The sequence below is a fragment of the Octopus bimaculoides genome, chromosome 2 (assembly GCF_046866305.1).
Source record: "Octopus bimaculoides isolate indiv1 chromosome 2, ASM4686630v1, whole genome shotgun sequence".
In the NCBI taxonomy this organism is placed as follows: domain Eukaryota; kingdom Metazoa; phylum Mollusca; class Cephalopoda; order Octopoda; family Octopodidae; genus Octopus; species Octopus bimaculoides.
Genome location: NC_142929.1, coordinates 15,622,982 through 15,645,481, shown reverse-complemented (window position 1 = coordinate 15,645,481; position 22,500 = coordinate 15,622,982). Strand labels below are relative to the sequence as shown.

The 22,500-nt window shown below is 36.6% G+C and overlaps 1 protein-coding gene across 6 annotated transcripts in view; it reads right to left on the bottom strand.

Annotated features, from left to right (window-relative positions):
* LOC106881988 (uncharacterized) overlaps positions 1–22,500 on the bottom strand; it is a 458,683-nt gene that overhangs the window by 301,561 nt on the left and 134,622 nt on the right. For 5 of the 6 annotated variants that reach the window (XM_089341023.1, XM_089341081.1, XM_089340989.1 and 2 more), the window contains exon 2: positions 21,560–21,580. The exons of the other annotated variant lie outside the window; for it this stretch is intronic. The gene's annotated coding sequence lies outside the window, so the exon portion shown is untranslated. The remainder of the gene's footprint in view (positions 1–21,559; positions 21,581–22,500) is intronic. 6 annotated transcript variants of the gene reach the window in all.

Here is a 22,500-nt window from a genome sequence, read left to right as displayed (position 1 = left end):
CTGTAACAATATGAAACACAATGTCTTGATCGTCAGTATAATGCATTGCCAGGTATTGAACTCATGACCTTATGATCATGAGTTGAATATACTAGCCACTAAGCCATGTACCTTCACTACTACGATCTCTACTACTACGAATCCTGAGTCTAATGTACCACATCAATTTTGAATAAATAATGACATACTTAATTTGATTTCCAGCTGGTAAATCTCCAGTGTTTTATTCCTAATACACATCGCTGTCATTGTTGTCATCATCGTTGTCATCATCATCGTCGTCGTCATCGTTGTCATCATCATCGTTTTAATGTCCATTTTTCCAGGCTTGCATGGGTCACATGAATTTTATTGAAGCAAATTTTCCTATGGCTGAGTACTCTTCCTGTCGCCAACCCTCGCCTATTTCCAAGCATGGCCAGACATGCTCTTGCATCATCATCATCATCATTTAACGTCCGTTGTCCATGCTGGCATGGGTTGGGTGGTCTGACCAGGTCTGGCAAGCCGGAAGGCTGCACTAGACTCCAGTTTGGTTTGGCAAGGTTTTCTACAGTTGGATGCCCTTCCTAATGCCAACCACTCCAAGAGTGTAAAGGGTGCTTCTAGATGCCACCGGCATGGGTGCCATTTCCGTGACACCAGTATCTGCCATGACTGTGAAAGAGCGTGTCTGGCCATGCTTGGAAGAGCCATGGTTGCACATTGAGTTTCTTACCCACACGGCCATTCCAGCATTTGGATGGAACTGAGAAATAAGATATTGGCAATGAAGGACATTGCTTGTATGATGAGAATTATCATTCAGAAGAACCACAGGATGTCAAGAAACGGACGGACACACACACACACACACACACACACACACACACACACAATCATTCTCACTGCATTGACCAGATTATCAGATGTTGTTGTGCATCGCTGATCACAGTACTCTTCCTTGTTTCACAATGCACTTTCAAAAGGTAGCACCGCACAGTCTATGCAGGCAGGCCAACATTCCCCACTGAATGAAATGCCAGTCTATCACAGGGTTTCCCCCATTTACAAGCTAAATGGTGAGAATCAAGGTAAAGTTGACGGTTTTGCTCAAGAACACAATGCATTATCACCTTGAGAATCGAAACTATGAAGCTGGAAGGCTGCACTAGATTCCAGTCTGGTTTGGCAAGGTTTTCTACGGCTGGATGCCCTTCCTAACGCCGACCACTCCAAGAAGAGTGTAATGGGTGCTTCTACATGCCACCAGTCTCTGTCATTACTGTGATTTTGCTCAGTTTCATGGGTCTTCTCTTCTCATGCATGAAATAATGCGAAAGGTTTTGTTCATTGCTTCCATGTGGCCCAACACTCGAAAGAAACTCAGCCACTTTGCCTCTATGAGGCCCGATGCTCTAAAAGAACACAGCCACTTTGCCTCCGTAAGGCCCAACACTTCAAAGGAACTCAGCCACTTTGCTCCACTTCGAGGATGACCAAATGGATGGACTTTGATGAAGCTGCACCAACAATACTACAAGGCTACATTTACAACAGTGCGTCGTTGCTGCAGCAGAAACGCATGTAACTATAAAATAAATTTTGTGGATGTACAAGTCTCCATACACTTTATTATTATTAATATTATATATATATATATATATATATATATATATATATATATATATATATATATATCATCATCATCATCATCATCATCATCATCATCATCATCATCATCGTTTAACGTCCGCTTTCCATGCTAGCATGGGTTGGACGATTTGACTGAGGACTGGTGCAACCGGATGGCAACACCAGGCTCCAATCTAATTTGGCAGAGTTTCTACAGCTGGATGCCCTTCCTAATGCCAACCACTCAGAGAGTGTAGTGGGTGCTTTTATGTGTCACCCGCACGAAAACGGCCACGCTCGAAATGGTGTCTTTTATGTGCCACCCGCACAAGAGCCAGTCCAGGGGCACTGGCAACGATCTCACTCAAAAACCCTACAAGGCCAGTCAGGCGGTACTGGCAACGGTCACGCTCAGGATGGTACATCTTATGTGCCACCCGCACAAGAGCCAGTCCAGGGGCACTGGCAACGATCTCACTTGGCTTGCCGGGTCTTCTCACGCACAGCACAGCTAGATAGATAGATGTGCTTTGGGTACAAATGGTTTTTTCTTTATACAGCGCTGTCTTTACAATCCTGTAAATAATAATAATAATGGTATTTTTATATAAGCTTAAAGCTTATAGCGATCACTGTGCAATGACTAAGGAAAATAGTCTAATAAAGGGGCATAGAGGCCCTTGACAGAAAAAAAAAAAGGCTTTAAGCTTATATAAAAATATCATTATACATACATATATATATATATATATATATATATATATATATATATATATATATATACACCATCCATGCCAACATGGAAGATGGCCATTAAATGATGATGATGGGCTTCTTTCAGTTTTTATCTTCCAAGTCCACTCGTGGGGCTTTCGTTAGCCCAGGGCTATGACAGAAGACATTTACTCAAAGTGCTATGCAGTGGGATTGAACCTAAAAAAAAACATGGTTGAACAGTGAGCTTCTTACCCACACACCCATTCCAGCATTTGGATGGAACTGAGAAACAAGATTCAATAGAAACTAATTTGTTCCAAATATACTTTACCAAAGTTTTGGAAATGTTTTTCAACAATATCATGTATTGCATAAGCAAGAATTTCTTTTTGCTTAAACTTTTTACTGACATAAAGAAAAAATTTAAATTTGGTCACATGATAAGCAGAAGCAATATTTTGAAGTTAAGGTTGAGATTTTCAAAGATTCTCATAACCTAAGTGCTGGATGAATGAAATGGCTTAAATCATTCAAATCATTCATTTGTGATCATTATTCTTCATGACAGCCTCTATCCTTCTTGGAACATTTTCTCGCAGAATATTGCAATATTTTTCATAGAAAATCGGAAATGACTGACAATGCTTGTATGACAGTGATGCTCGTTTACAATTATCACACCAGGTCAAGACAAGGAGGCACAAACATATACACTTTCACATATACACACACACACGCACACACATATACATATATACATACACACAAACATACATATATGTACATGGGTGAGTGGCCAAGCGGAAGAAAGTAACACTCCACTCATTTGTGAGGAATTATATGTATTATTCGATAATAGTCTGAGCGAGCTCCAGCAACTTCAATTTTTATAGAACAGACGTTTTTTCATCAGACATCTATTTATCTCACTTTCTGTCATTAGAAGCCTTATACAACAGATTTGTTCTGCAAGAGAATGAAACTTTAATTTGCACAGAGCCGTGTCAAGCTGTAAATAGATAATGCTTACAATTGTGGGGTTGCGAGTTCGATTCCTAAACCAACCGTGGTGTGTGTTGTGTTAGTTCACTCAGCTGTAGAAATGAGTTGCAACATCACTGGTGCCAAGCTGTATTGGCTTTTGCCTTTCCTTTGGATAACCTTGCCTGGACTTGTGCCTAAGAGAGGAACTTTCTAGCTGCAATCTCATGGTCATTCATACTGAAGGGGGACTTTACTCTTTATGTATGTATGTATGCATATATATACATATATACATACATACATATATATATATATATATATATATATATATATATATATATATATATATATATATGCATGTAAAAACGGATGTTTTTATGTAAGTAAAAAGGTTAATGGGGAAACAGGTACATGATTAATTCTTTATTTTGTATATTTCCATTTGTCTTGCCCGCTTATGTTTGCTGAATTTTTCCAAGAGAACATTATTTTCTTTGTGGTTGGGTCGTTGATGACCTCTTTCTAACATATCAGATGTCCACTTAGTGGCCATCCCTTCTTATACGCATGTAATACAATTTTTCTGAATTATCAGATTTTTTATATGCTAGGCCACTGGTTTTAAATTGATGTTAATTAAATTAATATTCAATTTATCACCCTCAGTATATATATATATATATATATATATATATATATATATATATATATATTGATTAATGAGAGAGATGGAAGATGGAAGATACAAGAATATTTGTTAACCACTACAATTGTTTCAACCCATCAAGTATCAATTCCTCATAGGTGGGATACTTAAATGGCTTAGCAACAGTAGTGATTAATGAACGTTCTTGTATCTTCCATCTCTCATTAATCAAATACCCAACGAACACTGTGAAAGTGAATGAGTTTTACCGGTAAGCTCCCAGGTGTATACCATATGATTTGTCATCTAATAATAATAATAATGTATATATATATATAAAGGATGTGTTATAATATTATTCCACATATACAGCCATACCAACAATCCAACATAACTCCATCATCAGCTGCCCCACAGATATCATTATGGTTTCGACACCTGGGCAGTACCATTCAATCCAACAGTGTCAACAGCACTAAAAGAAGTGTTGTTTGGGAACAAACATACCAAAGAAACCACAACTTCCAAACACATTTACCCTATGTACAACAGTATTGGTAAATAAATTCCCAAAGTAAATCTATAACAAACTCCTAAATATGTAATTAAACAGTGACCAAACCCTTTAAGCCATACAAAAAATATTCCCTAGTCTTCCATAGTATAATATAACAGTGAAAGCTTAATAACCACATTCATTCAATCTAAATATAGCAGGATTAAACACTAACTTTAAAATTAAACTACAGGGTGTCCACAAAGTCTGGGTACATTGGGGATTAACACATTAAGAAACCATTATTTCTTGTATTTAATTATGTTATGATTTTATTTACTCCATGTACCCAGACCTTGTGGACACCTTGTACAACAAAGAAACATATAAATCTATGTACATCTGTATCGGTATTAATAGTAAACCTACAATAACTAAATTATATACTAAATAGCAACCAATCTTTAAGTCCATACATATAAGTGTACATATTCGATGGGCTTCTGTCAGTTTCTGTCTGCCCCATCTTCTCTCAAGGCTTTGGTCAGCCTAGGGTTATAGTAGGGGATATTTGTCCAAGGTACCACACAGTGGGACTGAACCCAAATCATTGTAGTTGGGAACAGTATTCGGTGTGCATATACATACATACCTATATATATATACATATACATACATATATATATATACATATACATACATATATATCATCATCATCATCATCATCGTTTAACGTCCGCTTTCCATGCTAGCATGGGTTGGACGATTTGACTGAGGACTGGTGAAACCGGATGGCAACACCAGGCTCCAGTCTGATTTGGCAGAGTTTCTACAGCTGGATGCCCTTCCTAACGCCAACCACTCAGAGAGTGTAGTGGGTGCTTTTACGTGTCACCCGCACGAAAACGGCCACGCTCGAAATGGTGTCTTTTATGTGCCACCCGCACAAGCCAGTCCAGGGGCACTGGCAACGATCTCGCTCGAAAATCCTACAGGAGCCAGTCAGGCGGTACTGGCAACGGCCACGCTCAAAATGGTGCATCTCATGTGCCACCCGCACAAGAACCAGTCCAGGGGCACTGGCAACGATCTTACTTGGCTTGCCGGGTCTTCTCACGCACAGCCCATTTCCAAAGGTCTCGGTCCGTAGTCATCGCCTCGGTGAGGCCCAATGTACGAAGGTCTTGCCTCACCACCTCAGCCCAGGTCTTCCTGGGCCTACCTCTTCCACGGGTTCCCTCAACTGTTAGGGTGTGGCACTTTTTCACGCAGCTATCCTCCTCCATTCTCACCACATGTCCATACCTCACCACATATATATATATATATATATATATATACATACATATATATATACATATATATACATATACATACATATATATATATATACATATACATACATATATATATATACATATACATACATATATATATATACATATACATACATATATATATATACATATACATACATATATATATATACATATACATACATATATATATATACATATACATACATATATATATATACATATACATACATATATATATATACATATACATACATATATATATATACATATACATATATATATATATATATATATATATATATATATATTAAAAGATACAGAAACCAGTTATGGTTTTCAATGCTTTATAAGACATATCTGTGCTTTGGCAAATTATCATCAAGATTACATAATTGCATTTGAAACATCATAAAATCTTGTAATTTATATATTTATATTAATAAATGCAATAATAATATATACACACAGATATAATATATTCATCTATAGTTATGTACAGCTACCTGTCTCTCCCTCTCTCTCTTTGAGTATGTGTGTGTGTCTGTGTCTATATATATATATGTTGATAGATGGACATACGTATATATATATATATATATATATATATATATATATATATATATATACATGCGCACTCACACACACACACATATGCATACATACTTGTCCACATACACATTCACATGTATATGATAGTGTGCATGCGGGGCATCTGAATGTATGTAAAGATGTGTGTGTGTGTATGCATGTGTGGTGTCTATGTGTGTGCGGGTATGTGTGTGCACATGTACGTTGTGTGAGTGTCTGCATGCATGTGTTTGTTGTGCACACACAAATGTAATAAATCTTTCATTCTGAAATCTATAAACTAAAACGTGTTATATAACGACACCCATGTATGTTTATATGTATATATGTATTTATATATATGTGTGTGTGTGTATATATATATATATATGTGTGTGTATATATATATTCACTGCAGCACCACACAAAACTGATAGTCATATTTCTTTATTTACCTAAAGCACGACTATTTAATGCTCTTAATGGCAAGAGTAGAAAGAGTTTTTGCATTATTTTTCATTATCCGTATTTTAAGTATTTTTAATCTTTCAGCTTATTTATATTTTTGTTGACAGATAATAAGATAACAACTTCTCAATAAATTTTTTTGTCTTCCTAATTTTTATGCAGCGGAAAGTAGTAAAATGATCGTTCACTATGAAAGACAATCCATGTTATAATGTAATTTAATATACAAGACGAATATAATCAAGTAATGCAAACTCTGTCATACTCAATAAAAACTGAATTTGAGTTCAATAACACAATCATCATTGTCATCGTCATCATCATCTTTACTGTCATCGTTTAACATCCGTTTGCCATGCTAGTATGGGTTGGACAGGAGCTGGTTAGCCAGAGGACTGTGCCAAGCTCCAGCTGCTTGCTTTGGCAATGTTTTCATGGCAAGACGCCCTTCCTGATGCCAACCACTTCACAGAGTGGCCTGGATACTTTTTAGAACACTCTTACTCACACAAAACCCGTCTGCCACAACAGAATTGATGCTGGTGCTGGTGTCACATTAAAAGCACTCAGAACACTCTATGGAATAGTTGACATTATGAAGAGCATTCAGCCATAGAACAAACAATAGAGCTCTGGTCAAACTGTCCAACCCATGCCAGCATGGAAAACAGACGTTAAATGATGATGATGATGGCGATGATGATGATGATGTCAGTTGTTACATGGATATATCTAAAGGGAGTGTAGTCACTATTCATATGCATGTCAAGTGGCCATGAAATTGCTCTTCATATACATATCTGGAACAGAGCAACTGTTGTCCTGCACACATCATCATCATCATCATCATCACTTAATGTCTGCTTTCCTTGCTGGCATGGGTTGGACGATTTGACTGAGGACTGGCAAGCCAGGAGGCTGCACCAGGCTCCAATCTGATATGGCAGAGTTTCTACAGCTGGATGCCTTTCCTAATGCCAACCACTCTGAAAGTGTAGTGGGTGCTTTTACATGCCACCGGCACGAGGGCCAGTCACACGGTACTGACAATGGCCTCAATCAAAAGGTGTTTTTTATGTGCCACCTGCATGGGAGCCAGTCCACCGGCACTGACAATGACCTCGCTCGAATGATTTTCTAACGTGCTACCAGCACAAGTGCTAGAAGGCGATGCTGGGTGCTATTTACGGGCCACTAGCACACGTGCTTTTAAATTCAACACGGCTCATCCAGGCCAATAATATCCTCTTCAAAATACAACTTTATCTAGGAAAGTGCAGTTAGTTTGTTGCATTTTCCTGCTGCACTCCGATAAATATCTGCACATGGAGTAGCTAATACACTTACAATCTAGACTACAAACTCTCCAAACAGGACCATCCACCTAACTGACAAAAAAATCACTTATCAAAACATACCCATAAGCCCCATTTAACATTGTTGCAGACCCTGTAAGGCCTATAAAAGGCATGAACAGCTTTTTCCGAGAAGCAGGCCACATGAGACAGGGCTCACCGTCAGGCAAGCTACACTTCTAAAAAGTCCAAGGTAATTTGTGTTAGGTGGTACCATTGAGGAAGTCCTGAGGCCCACACGCTGCTCTTGCCTGTTCTACTTAACCAATTAATCTGCTAGAGATAGCAGCCAAATTTCTTTGTAATTATAGCTGACTGTCTTATAAAAGGACAAGTTGGATAACGCGTTACAGGTTTCAATACAAACAGGAAAATGATGATGGTTATGATGATGATGGAAGTATGGTGGTGCTGGTGGTGGTGGTGGTGGTGTCAGAATAATAATAACTGATATTTGGAGTATTGCAAGAGGTGGGGGAGGATCAATGTCATCATACTGACTACGATGATGACGATGATGATGATGCCAACAGTGACAGATGATGGATGCTTTGGACAACGAGGATGATGACGGAGATTACGACAATGATGATGGATGACGGCGATAACAGTTGACAACATAAACGAAGACGATGATGAATGACCACGATAACGGTAATGATGACAACAACGACAGCAACGGTGGTGGTGGTGGTGGCAGCAGCAGCAGCAGTGGTGGTGGTGGGGTGGTGGTGGTGCTGGTGGTGGCAGCAGCAGCAGCAGTGGTGGGGGGGGGGCAGCAGCAGCAGCAGTGGTGGTGGTGCTGGTGGTGGTGCTGGTGGTGGTGCTGGTGGTGCTGGTGGTGGCAGCAGCAGCAGCAGCGGTGGTGGTGGGGTAGTGGTGGTGCTGGTGGTGGCAGCAGCAGCAGCAGTGGTGGTGGTGGGGTGGTGGTGGTGGTGGTGGTGGTTGTCATCATCATCCTTGTTGTTGACCTCGTCGTCGCCACCAGCATGACGATGATGATGACGATAATGATGAGGATGATGAGGGTGATGATGATGATGATGATGATGATGCACCATTTGTTAACGTTAGACGGCGTCAAGACACAATATGAAGGGCAAGACCTTCAGCTGCCATCAACCAATATAATTTCACACACACCCCCCAACCCCAGCCTCAACCCCCTGCTCCGTCTTACCACTTAATATACACAATATACACACTTCACTGACTTCTAAAAATGTATACACCCAACTGCAGACTTCATTCAGTTTTTGCACTTTTTTTAAATTTTTTACTTATTTTCATTTTTTACTCATGTTTTGTAACATTTGTTACATTAATTGTTGTTGTTGTTGTTGTTGATACTGTTTTTTTGTTTGTTTGGGGTTTTGTTGTTGTTGTCATGCTTCATTTCTGTGTTCTCATGTTGTTACATGCAATGGTGACAGTACCAAAGTAGTAGTAGTAGTAGTAGTAGTAGTAGTAGTAGTAGTAGTAGTAGTAGTAGTAGTAGTAGTAGTAGTAGCAGCAGCAGCGGCAGCAACAGAAAAGAAACTCACCTATGACCCTGTGGCTAATAAAAGAAATTATTATTATTACTATTATTATTATCATTATTATTATTATTATTATTATTATTATTATTATTATTATGAGGGCAGCGAGCTGGCAGAATTGTTAGCATGCCGGGTTAAATGCTTAGCTGTATTTCATCTGAGATCAAATTCCGCCAAGGTCGACTTTGCCTTTCATCCTTTCGGATAAATAAAGTACCAACTGTGTACTGGGGTCAATCTAATTGACTGGCTCCCTCCCCACCAAATTTCAGGCTTTGTAGAAAGGATTATTATTATTATTATTATTATTATTATTATTATTAGTCTGCCGAGGTCAACTTTCATCCTTTCAAGGGTCGATAAATTAAGTACCAGTTGTGTACTGGGATTGATGCAATTGACTTGTCCCCTTCCACCAAAATTTCAGGCCTTGCATCTTGTACCTTTAGTAGAAAAGATCATTATTATTATTATCATTATTATTATTATTATTATTATTATTATTATTATTATTATTGAGTTTTTCTCCTTCTTTCAATTTTCTTGCTATTTCTTGCTGAGTGTCTTCCCAACACCTAGGGCAAAGAAACTCACTGTATCCATTGATAGGGCACTAAAATAAACACACCAGATTTTTCGTTTACAAAACCGCATAAAGTTACATAGCTAAAAAAAAAAAAAAAAATATTAACACGGGTGGCAATCATCCTCACAGTGCCGATGCTCTTCTCAATACATGCAACTTATCCGTTAAAGCAATCTTTTGCACGTCTTGCAGGAATGGTAAGCCAGGGATCATTCTCAAATAATTTTCAGTTCCTTTTTCTATCAATCCCTAGTGCTCCAATAATCACTGGTATTATACTTGCCATGAGATGGTACATTTTTTTTTTCAATTTTGGTGAGCAAATCTTTATATTTTCCGAGCTTATCATCATCATCATCATCATCACTGTCATCATCATTCATCACTCATCATCCTTAGTAGTAGTAGTAGCAGCAGCAGTGGTGGTGGGGATGGTGATAATGGGACCAGTTGTTTGTTTCTGGAAGTAATAACTTCAAATCATTGCTGTTGAAATGGTTCCAGTTTCTTCTTTTCCTTAATCTTATTGTTGTTTTTGCTGTCATTCATGTTGTTGCTGTCATTGTGGTTGATGTTCTTATCATCATCATCATTATTATTATTATTATTATTATTATTATTGTTATTATTATTATTGTTATTGTTATTATTATCCCTTCCCTGCAATCACACACACTCAGAACTAATGCACCGCTATCACAGGAAAAATTTATTTTCCATTGGGAAATGCACTCTGAAAACTGAAGAAAATGCAGGCATACGTGCATACATACATACACATATACATACATACAGATGTATAGACATACATACATACATATATACATGCATACAAACACATTCATACATATACACATATTCATATATACAGATGTATATACATACACACTCATACATATACACACACATACATACATGCACACATAAATACATACATGCACACATAAATACATACATACATGCATACATACATACATACATATATACATGCATACAAACACATTCATACATATACATACATACACACATATACATATCTTCAGATGTATATACATACACATACATACATATATAATTATAGACACACACTCATACATATACACACACATACATACATGCACACATAAATACATACATACATGCATACATACATAAATACATAAATACATACATACACACACATATACATACAGATGTATATACATACATAAACACATACATACATACAAACAATTACAGACACACACTCATACATATACACACATACATGCGTACATACATACATACTTAAATACATACATAAATAAATACATACATACACAAATACATACATACATACATAAATACATACATACATAGATACATACATACATGCATACGTACATGCATACATACGTGCAAACAGACATACATAGATGTATGTATGTATGTAGGTAGGTAGGTATAATAACCTCTCTCCCTTTCGGTAAATTAGCACTGATTCAATCTCAGTAAATTCTACTACATTACCACAGAAACCCATTGAAAGAATGCAATTTCTTATGAATGTTGGCACAACATGTGTGTGTGTGTGTGTGTGTGTGTGTTGAGTCATGATATCCTGTTCATAGCTCAGACGTAATAAAGGACTATATAACATATTTTGATTTCTCCTTCCACCACCACCACCACTCTCTCTCTCTCTCTCTCTCTCTCTCTCTCTCTCTCTCTCTCTCTCTCTCTCTTCCCTTTCTCATACATATGTAGTTATTTGACTCAGTTATTCCCTCACAGTTGGAATTCTGAAACCTTACAATATGAGATTTCTTGGAAACACTTGTTGTAAGGGTTATATGTGTATGTTTGCATACATGTGAATAAATAAATAAGTAAAGGAAGAAATAAATATATAAATAAATAAATAGACAGAGATAGATAGATAGATAGATAGATAGATAGATAGATAGATAGATAGATAGACAGACAGATAGATAGATAGATAGATAGCAACAGAGTGATTCAAGAACTGAGAGTTTCATGCATTGGCACTTGTGCCAAAGTACGAAACTCTCGGTTCTTGAATCACTTTGTTACTTTTGCTAAATATTAATAAAAATATACATATACTCATATTTTGAGTTCTCTTTTCCCTGTTTGCACCAACATAACCTATATATATATATATATATATATATATATATATATATATATATATATGAGCGTGGCCATTGCCAGTACCACCTGACTGGCCCTCATGCCGGTGGCAAGTAAAAAGCACTCACTACACTCTCTGAGTGGTTGGCGTTAGGAAGGGCATCCTGCTGTAGAAACTCTACTAAATCAGATTGAAGCCTGGTGCAGCCATCTGGTTTGCCAGTCCTCAGTCAAATCGTCCAACCCATGCTAGCATGGAAAGCGGACGTTAAACGATGATGATGATGACGATGATGATATTCATATATAATAATACTGTACACTTTGATTTCTATACTCACTTTATTGATAAATATATGACTGCATATTTTTTCTGACTTATGAATTCTTAGACAGCTGCATATAAATACAGACAGACAGTCAGACAGATAGATATTCTAAGGTGTGTTAAGTTCAAAAAGAAGCTGTCTGGCCACTTAGAATAAAGTACTCAATATTATATATATACATATATATATATATGAGAGAGACAAGGAGAGACAGAGAGAGAGGAGTTTCACCTGAAGATTGTAGTGACATGAAACGTAAATGGCTAGACATACTCTTGACTTCAGTTTCAATAAAAGAACTAAAGACACACACATATATATATATATATATATATATATATATATATATATATATATATATATATATATATACATACACACATACACACACATACATATATATCATCATCATGTATTTGTATGTATGTATATTAATTGAAGTGTACAGTATTATATATCCATTCCAGCTGATTTTACCAATCTATTTCACATTAGAGGCTCAACGGAATGTTAGGTAACAGTCAGATTATGTAACCCTGTATTCATCAGAGGTAGTCATTGTATATATATATATATATATATATATATATATATATATATATATATATATATATATATACATATATATGTGTGTATATCCTCATCATCATCATCATCGTTTAACGTCCGCTTTCCATGCTAGCATGGGTTGGACGATTTGACTGAGGACTGGTGAAACCGGATGGCAACACCAGGCTCCAATCTAATTTGGCAGAGTTTCTACAGCTGGATGCCCTTCCTAACGCCAACCACTCAGAGAGTGTAGTGGGTGCTTTTACGTGTCACCATATATATATATATATATATCTATAATACATATATACACATACATATATATATATATATAGGATGTGTGAGTGTGTGTGTCTATACACACAAATATATATATAGATAAAATATATATACGTACATAAATAAATATATGTATACATATAAATATACATATAACTTTATACACACACACACACACACACACATATATATATATATATATATGTAAGTATGCATGTATGTATCCATGAGCGTGTAATGAAATATATCCAGCAATTTATCTGTTTTAATCAATTTCACCCAAATTCCCTCCATTGACTCAAATGTAACAGCTACATGAGGCATCTCACATGTGTTATCATGTAGTCATATTACACCTCTTCATGAAATAGAAACATATCATTTCAACAAAATGTACTGTAAATTACAGTTAACAAGAGAGCTTCTATTCAGTCTTTCAATCTTCTAGAAATAGCAGCTAATTCTCCCTCAAATCACACTGTATTATATGCACCCATTGCAACCCAACAATTGTATGTGTCTGCTGTCACTTTATCTGTTAGAAATAGCAAATAAATTTCCCTCAGATCTCAGCCAAGTGTTCTGACCTGCTACGAATCATACCTTATTGTTTTATATAAGGAAGGACACATTAGATTATATAGTTTCTTATTCAGAAAAAGACAAGAGAGCCCTGGCCATAGCATAGTCATTCAAACTGCTACATACAGCAGCGAATTCTCCCTCGGGTTGCATCCCACTATTTCAGACAAGTGCATGATGGGTAATGTGAATCTAGGTTTCTTGCACATGATAAATGAACAGAATGCTCAAATCTGGAAAGGATTTCATGATCGGTTCACAATCAAATTTCCATTAAATCATGTAGTTCTTGATAAGAGGGGCTTTTCACAGGATGCTTGATTAGTATGCTCAATCAGGGTTGACTTGAGACTAAACAAAAACAGGAACTTGCTAGAAATAGCAGCCAGATTTCCAGATTTCCAGTCATGTAGCTCTTGGTATACAAAAATACACAGGGCTTAACACAGCTGCTAGATCCCTTTTGATCTTTAATCTTAGTAATTGAGCCTTCTATCCTGTATTACTAGTCTACCTGATCTCTTCTCCACTCCCACAAAGGACAACAGATCCAGGATATCCTTGTAGTCTTCGAAGATCATTAGGTCCTGGATATCCAAAACATACTCCACTGAACTTTGTGTTGTGACAGGTCACTTTTACGCTCACCTTATGTCTGTACTGTTGTGCAAAGATGACAACAAGCCTAAAGTGGACATCTGTATCAATATTTCTGACCATGATCCCTGTGTTCCTGTGATTCATGTACTGTGGCACAAGTATAGGAGATGTGTAGGTCCTCATCTCTATCTATCTCCTTGCCACCATATGCCCTGCCCTGATCAATGGGACATACATCTAGCCCCAAAATAATCAAGACATCCTGTAATTTCTCTTTTCATACAGAAGCACCCTCATTCCTCTTTGTTTTTACTTTTGGAAAAAGTGTTATCTTACAGTCCTTCTCATCCTTTCCTGGATAAATTCATCAGGCAAACAGGATCTGATCAAAGACTTTGCAATTCAAAAAAGTTGGGGGAAACTTTTCAAATCTAAATAAAGTGGGAGCATACGAAAATAAACATTATTTTCCCTCTTACTGTTTTGTTTCATTTTGAAAAATAAAGATTTATTTTATGGTTTGTTATTGTTTATATTTTGAATTACATAATCTTTTATGGGAGTATCAAAATCTTTTGAGTGCTTAGGGCCTTGATGGGTCTTAATCCAGCCCCTGGTTCCAAATGTGTACCCTTAACGTAGTTCTCAAGGAGATTTGGTGTAACACAGAATATGAGAAAGCTGGCCCTTTGAATTATGGGTACAAATCCTTTTTTGCCAACTGACTGGACTTGAGTCACATGAAATAAAGTTTCTTGCCCAAGGATACAATGTGCCACTTGGAATCAATCCCATGACCTTATGACCATGAGCTGAATACCCAAACCACTGAGCAATGCACCCTCACTACCCCAATGCTCTTAATAATTCTGCAAATCCACTGCTCTTACAAACATAACAACAACAACAATGATGAATCACTACTTCTCAGTACTACATTGAGGACCACTTGACCTTACAATTTAAACCACAGCAGAAGAGATACAGGGCAGAGCTAATTTTATTTCATTTTTCTATGATGCAATGCCAAAAACCCTACTAAAGAGTTGTATGTCAAACTCTCACCAAAACTATTTCACTTCAGATTAGACCACTCAAAAATCTTGCAACTTTGGCCTAAATTCCTTGTTTCAATTTCTTTCTTTTTTTATTCATTTATTTATTTATTTAGCTATGTTAAGTGCATATGACTCTGAAACCAGAGTTGAAAACAAAACAAATGATAATGTTGAATATATTGTTACTGTTGTTGTTGTTGTATAACTCTAAGTCAACTTTTATTGACTTGGCCTATATTTCCAGATATGACCATCCTGTATTTTTTTTTACGACTATTTTAGATTACATAATCCAATGCAATTGTTTCTTCGTAATATTGTAGAGAAGTGATCCAAAGGAAATTTGCCAGCAGGCATGGCTGTGTAGAGATTGCTTCCCAATCACATTGTTCAGTGTGACACCTTAGGCAAATTTCTTCTACTATAGCCCTGGGCCAACCAAAGCCATGCGAGTGCATTGGGTAAACGGAAACTGAAAGAAACCCATTTCATACATATATATGTGTGTGTGTGTGTGTGTGTGTGTGTGTGTGTGTGTGTGTGTGTGATTATATATATATATATATATATAGATAGATAGATAGATAGATAGATAGATAGACAGACAGACAGACAGACAGACAGACAGACAGACAGACAGACAGATAGATATGTGTCATTTCATATGTGTGTGTGTGTGTGTGTGTATGTGTGTACATATATCTTTGTGTCTCTGTCCACCACTACCACTTGACAACCGGTGTTGGTATGTTTATGTCCCCATAACTTACCAGTTCAGTGAAAGATACCACTAGAATAAGTACATGGCTTTAAAAAAAAAGTTCTGTGTTCGATTCATTCAACTAAATTTCCTTAATGGGTTGTCCCAGCATGGTCGCAGCCCAATGACTGAAACAAGTAAACGATAAAAAATAAAAAAAAACGATATAGACCAACCCTATAGCAGAAGACACATACCCAAAGTGCCATGCAGTGGAACTGAACCAGAAACCATGAGGTCAGGAAGCAAAGTTTTTCACCTAAAGCCAAAGATTAATTGTCAAAAAGAATATATAGATAATCCTAATTTTCAGCATATCCAGAATTCCAATAATTCTATTACTATATTATTATATCATCCTGGCCAGACCAATTCTTTACAACACAATTGGCTCAACCCAACCCAGTTTAATCAAATCTTTCATTCATAAATCTCTCATTCATTCATTCATTCACTCACCTTGATAATTTAAACTGAAAGTAAGGTGCATGGAGCAAATTATATCATGAACTTTGCACCTGGTCTTTTAACTGGCTTCCTATAGACCTTATAACATGCTATTATTAGCTGGACCATCTATTAAGGATAAAGCAGTATGATGGAAGAATTTTTCTCTACCAATACAACCCCCTACTCTCCCACCCTCACTTTCTCTCTTCCTCTCTCTGTCTTCTCTCTCTCTCTCTCTCTCTCTCTCTCTCTTTCACTCTCTTTCCTTGTCTTTTACTTTTCCATCTCTTTCTCTATCACAACTTTGATCTTGGTAAACTGACGGAATCACTAAACCACACTGATCTAGCTTTATATGGAATTCTCTTTTATGCAGTTGAGCTTTCATTTCACTCACACCTCTGGCACTGCCTCCACCACTACAACCATTACTGCTACCACCATCACTGCCTCCACCACCACCACCACCACCATCACTGCCGTTTAACACTTTGACCAAGTTTTTCTCTCATTTCTCTTTTATTTCTGATTTTTTTTTTATCCTTTCTTTTTGCATTTTTTCCTCCCTTTTTAAAAAAAAAAATAGTTGCTATTTCGCTTTCTTCACTTATTTTAATATTTCCACATAATTTTACTCCCCCACTCCTATCCCCACAACTACCCTCACCCTCACCATCACACCCATCACATTGGTTCATTTGGTCCTTGGTTCACTGCACATCTAAAAAAAAAATACGGGATGGCCATGGTTGGAATACCTTTGATCATCGGTCTTCTTAAGTTTAAAAAAAAAATGAATTTAAAAAACAACAAAAGTTAATTTCAGCATTAAGTTTCTTTGTTTCTCTTATGATGCGAGTTCAAATCCAGCTAAGAAAGTTGTTCTCCTAAGGTTCCATTCATTCAGAGTTGATAAAGTAAGGACCGGTTATACATACGAACGCACACACACACCACAAACACACACACACACACACCACAAACACACACACACGTGACTACACAATATAGTTTAATTATAATATTGGTTTCAAAGTTTGGTACAAAGCCATCAATTTTGGGCGAAGGATTAAAGCTGGCATGTAGTTGTTGAAAATTTCTGGGTACAAATGTACAAATTTAAATGTAAAAGAACGAAGTAATAAATGGATTTATGAATGAAAGTTTAGTAATTGCATTTGTTTCCACTTTGTGACACTTATTATTGCAAACATGTTTTAACTGACCTAAACTATACACACACACAAATACATTCATATATATATATATATATGTCTCGAGTTGTAGCTGTAATTCAAAGGGGCCAGCCTTGTCATATTCTCTGTGAGGCTGAATCTCCCTGAGAACTACATTAATGTTACGCATGTCTGTGGAGTACTCAGCCATTTGTGAGTTAATTTTATCCTCGTGTGGTAATGAAAAGTGAAATTGACAGCCAATATTTGTTGTATCCATGTATCTATGCATAAACTGTCTCTCTCACTTTCTCTCTTTCTCTTTCACTTCCTTTGTGTCCCTCTTCTCTCCCACTTTTGATTTAACAATGCGTATATGTATCTATGTATCTACTTCTTTTGTGATGTGATAAACATTTAAAAACACAAAACGAACGCCATCACCACTCACTGTCTCTTTCTCTCTCTCTTTCTCTCTCTCACTCTCTTTCTTTCTCTCTTACGTCCTCTCTGAAACATTTAAATACACAAAATGAACACCGTCACCACTAACTGTCTCTTTCACTCTCACTCTCTCTCTCTCTCTTTCTCTCCCTTACTTCCTCTCTGTCCTCCTCTCTCTTGCTTTGCCACTTCTTTGAAGTATGATGCACACCACAGGTACGTACAAAAACAAAAAGTTAGCATATTAATATTATTGATGCTTGCTATGACTTAGAGTTTCCTGCGAAAATAAGGAAGTGGGGCACCAATTTTGGAACCAAGATTTGAATAGTGATAAGAGAATAGATTCTGTGCAGGATTTACTTTCAATTCTTTTCAGAGAAGGAACAACTTATGGTTAGTTAGTAACAAAACGCCTGTATATAAGACTATGGTTATTCATAAAATAAGGATAAAAATCACGTTAGTGATTATTATCAGGTAATCAGCATGGAATAAAAATTTATAAGCAATTTATATCAAATTAATGAATAAATATATATATATACATATATATATGAATTATATATATATATCATCATCATCATCATCATCGTTTAACGTCCGCTTTCCATGCTAGCATGGGTTGGACGATTTGACTGAGGACTGGTGAAACCGGATGGCAACACCAGGCTCCAGTCTGATTTGGCAGAGTTTCTACAGCTGGATGCCCTTCCTAACACCAACCACTCAGAGAGTGTAGTGGGTGCTTTTACGTGTCACCCGCACGAAAACGGCCACGCTCGAAATGGTGTCTTTTATGTGCCACCCGCACAAGCCAGTCCAGGGGCACTGGCAACGATCTCGCTCGAAAATCCTACAGGAGCCAGTCAGGCGGTACTGGCAACGGCCACGCTCAAAATGGTGCATCTCATGTGCCAACCGCACAAGAACCAGTCCAGGGGCACTGGCAACGATCTTACTTGGCTTGCCGGGTCTTCTCACATATATATATATATTGATAGAAAAGACAACAAAAGAAAGAAAGAGACCTCGATATTATGTAAATAGAGGAATTTATCTGTAAAAATATGAGACAATTATTCGGTAGCCATGATAAAACTCCGAGTTTCAGATACCGGGGCAGAAACCCATGCCGCCATCTCTTCCGTTATCTGGCCATTACTTAGCGGTCATTCTAATAGCTCTTTTGTCTTAATAAGGGTCAACCACACAGTAATTTCCCTTTGTTTAACGGTCATTTTCATAGGAATTTTCAATGGCCAGATAACTGAAGAGATGGCAGTGTGGGTTTCCGCCTCGGCATCCGAAACTCAGAGTTTTATCATGGCTACCGAATAATTGTCACATATTATTTACAGATATATATATATATATATATATATATATATACATACATACATATATATATATATATACATATATATATATATACATATATATATATATATATATACATATATATATATATACATATATATATATATATATATATATACATATATATATATATATATATATATACATACATATATATATATATATATATATATATATATATATATATATATATATATATATATTAAGGGAGGAATTTGAAACAGGACTTTTCTCCTCCATGCTGAATTAATGCCTAAACATTACGAAGCTATCAAGAAAAACTCCATAAACACATGAGATTGAAAGTGGGTGATGGGAAAAAAATCTATTTCAGATTTAAATCTTGAAATTAGCTAATTTGCAATTAATATGGGGTCTTTTTTTTAAATATCTTTTCACTAGCCCGCTTTCAATTGCATGTGTTTATGGAGTTCTTCTCAGTAGCTTCATAATGTTTAGACATTCGTTTAGCATGGAGTAGAAAAGTCATGTTTCAACTTTCTCCCTTAATATATATATATATATCATCATCATCATCGTTTAACGTCCGCTTTCCATGGGTTGGACGATTTGACTGAGGACTGGTGAAACCGGATGGCAACACCAGGCTCCAATCTAATTTGGCAGAGTATCTACAGCTGGATGCCCTTCCTAACGCCAACCACTCAGAGGGTGTAGTGGGTGCTTTTACGTGTCACCCGCACGAAAACGGCCACGCTCGAAATGGTGTCTTTTATGTGTCACCCACACAAGCCAGTCCAGGGGCACTGGCAACGATCTCACTCGAAAATCCTACGGGAGCCAGTCAGGCGGTACTGTCAGCAGCCACGCTCAAAATGGTGCATCTCATGTGCCACCCGCACAAGAGCCAGTCCAGGGGCACTGGCAACGATCTTACTTGGCTTGCCGGGTCTTCTCACGCACAGCACATTTCCAAAGGTCTCGGTCAGTAGTCAGGTCTCGGTCAGTAGTCATATATATATATATATATATACAATTTAAAATTTAGGGTTCAGCAAGTATTGCTTCACCACACACCGAAAATTAGAAATAGCAGCCAAAACTACTATTTCTCTACTAAAATACAAACTCCCAAAAACAGTAATACTCGCAAACTACAAAGGTAAAAAAGGGAAAAAATAATGGTCTAGAAACGCGCATCTACGATTAATCAAGGTCGGGTAGATTCGTTATTTTTTCTTTTCTTGCCTTTGTAGTTTGCGAGTATTAATGTTTTTGGGAGTTTGTATTTTAGTAGAGAAATAGTAGTTTTGGCTGCTATTTCTAATTTTCGGTCTGTGGTGAAGCAATACTTGTTAAACCCTAAATTTTAAATTGTGTTTATATATTTACCGATAATGGTTTTTAACACACCAAACTACTTGGTAAAATTACTAATTATCAATTAATTATTAATTTTTACCCTATATTTGTGTGAGTATATATATATATATATATATATATTTATTAATTTAATATATAAGATGATGGTTGATTATTACTCAATGCCAAAAGAGTACTCACAGTTATTGGAGCCACTTGATGCTGCAAGAAAAAAAAAGAAAAACATTCATTAGAAATATATCATATGAAAAAAATCAGGTGAGTTGTATATTTTTTTAAACCATTAATTTCAACATTGCCTGGTTTTACAGAAATGTAACTAAGTGGATCATATAAATCAGAGTTTTATAGATATGTCATCATCATCATCATCATCATCGTTATTTTCCTGTTCATATTTTGATACTCGCATGGGTCCTAGGGAAATCAATGCGGTAAATTTTGTTTCAATGGATGCCCTCCCTGTCACTAAACCTCATTTGTGACTAGATGTGTTTTCATGGAAGATTGGAAACAAAGGACATCATATGTACAACTTTTACAAAACCTGGAGACACAAACAACAACACATACACATACATACATATAAAATTGTTATACATGAGCCACTTCAAGTTTCATGCTTGGATAATGCAGTAATTGGATGGGCTTGGGTAGCGTACTGTGCAATCATTCAGGTTCATATAATATGGATATTCCATAAGGAAATACAAGAAAAATCAAGAAAAATATGTTAAGAAACATTCTAAAGGAAAGAGGGTTAATTCTGTTCATAAAATCTAGATTATGTCTCTCTAACACATTAGACAAAATTTCTTTAACGTTGAGTGTTTAATGCATTTTAACTCTGTATTGTCACCTAAAAAAGCTATTCCTAGTGGGGTAGTTGAATGAAGGAAAGGCTTAAATGATGTTGCACTGTATGTCTAACTTGGTGAAGGGATCACCTTCCAGTTTGATAACAGAAACTTATCAACATTCATACATTTTGTGAAGATCTTGGATCTCAAGGTGAGAACAGTTTTTTCAATCCAACAAAGATGTTTGTTCTATCAGTTATACACAGCCTACTTTTGTTGTCAAATTGAAAGGTATCATAAAAATGGTGTTCCTCATTCCCA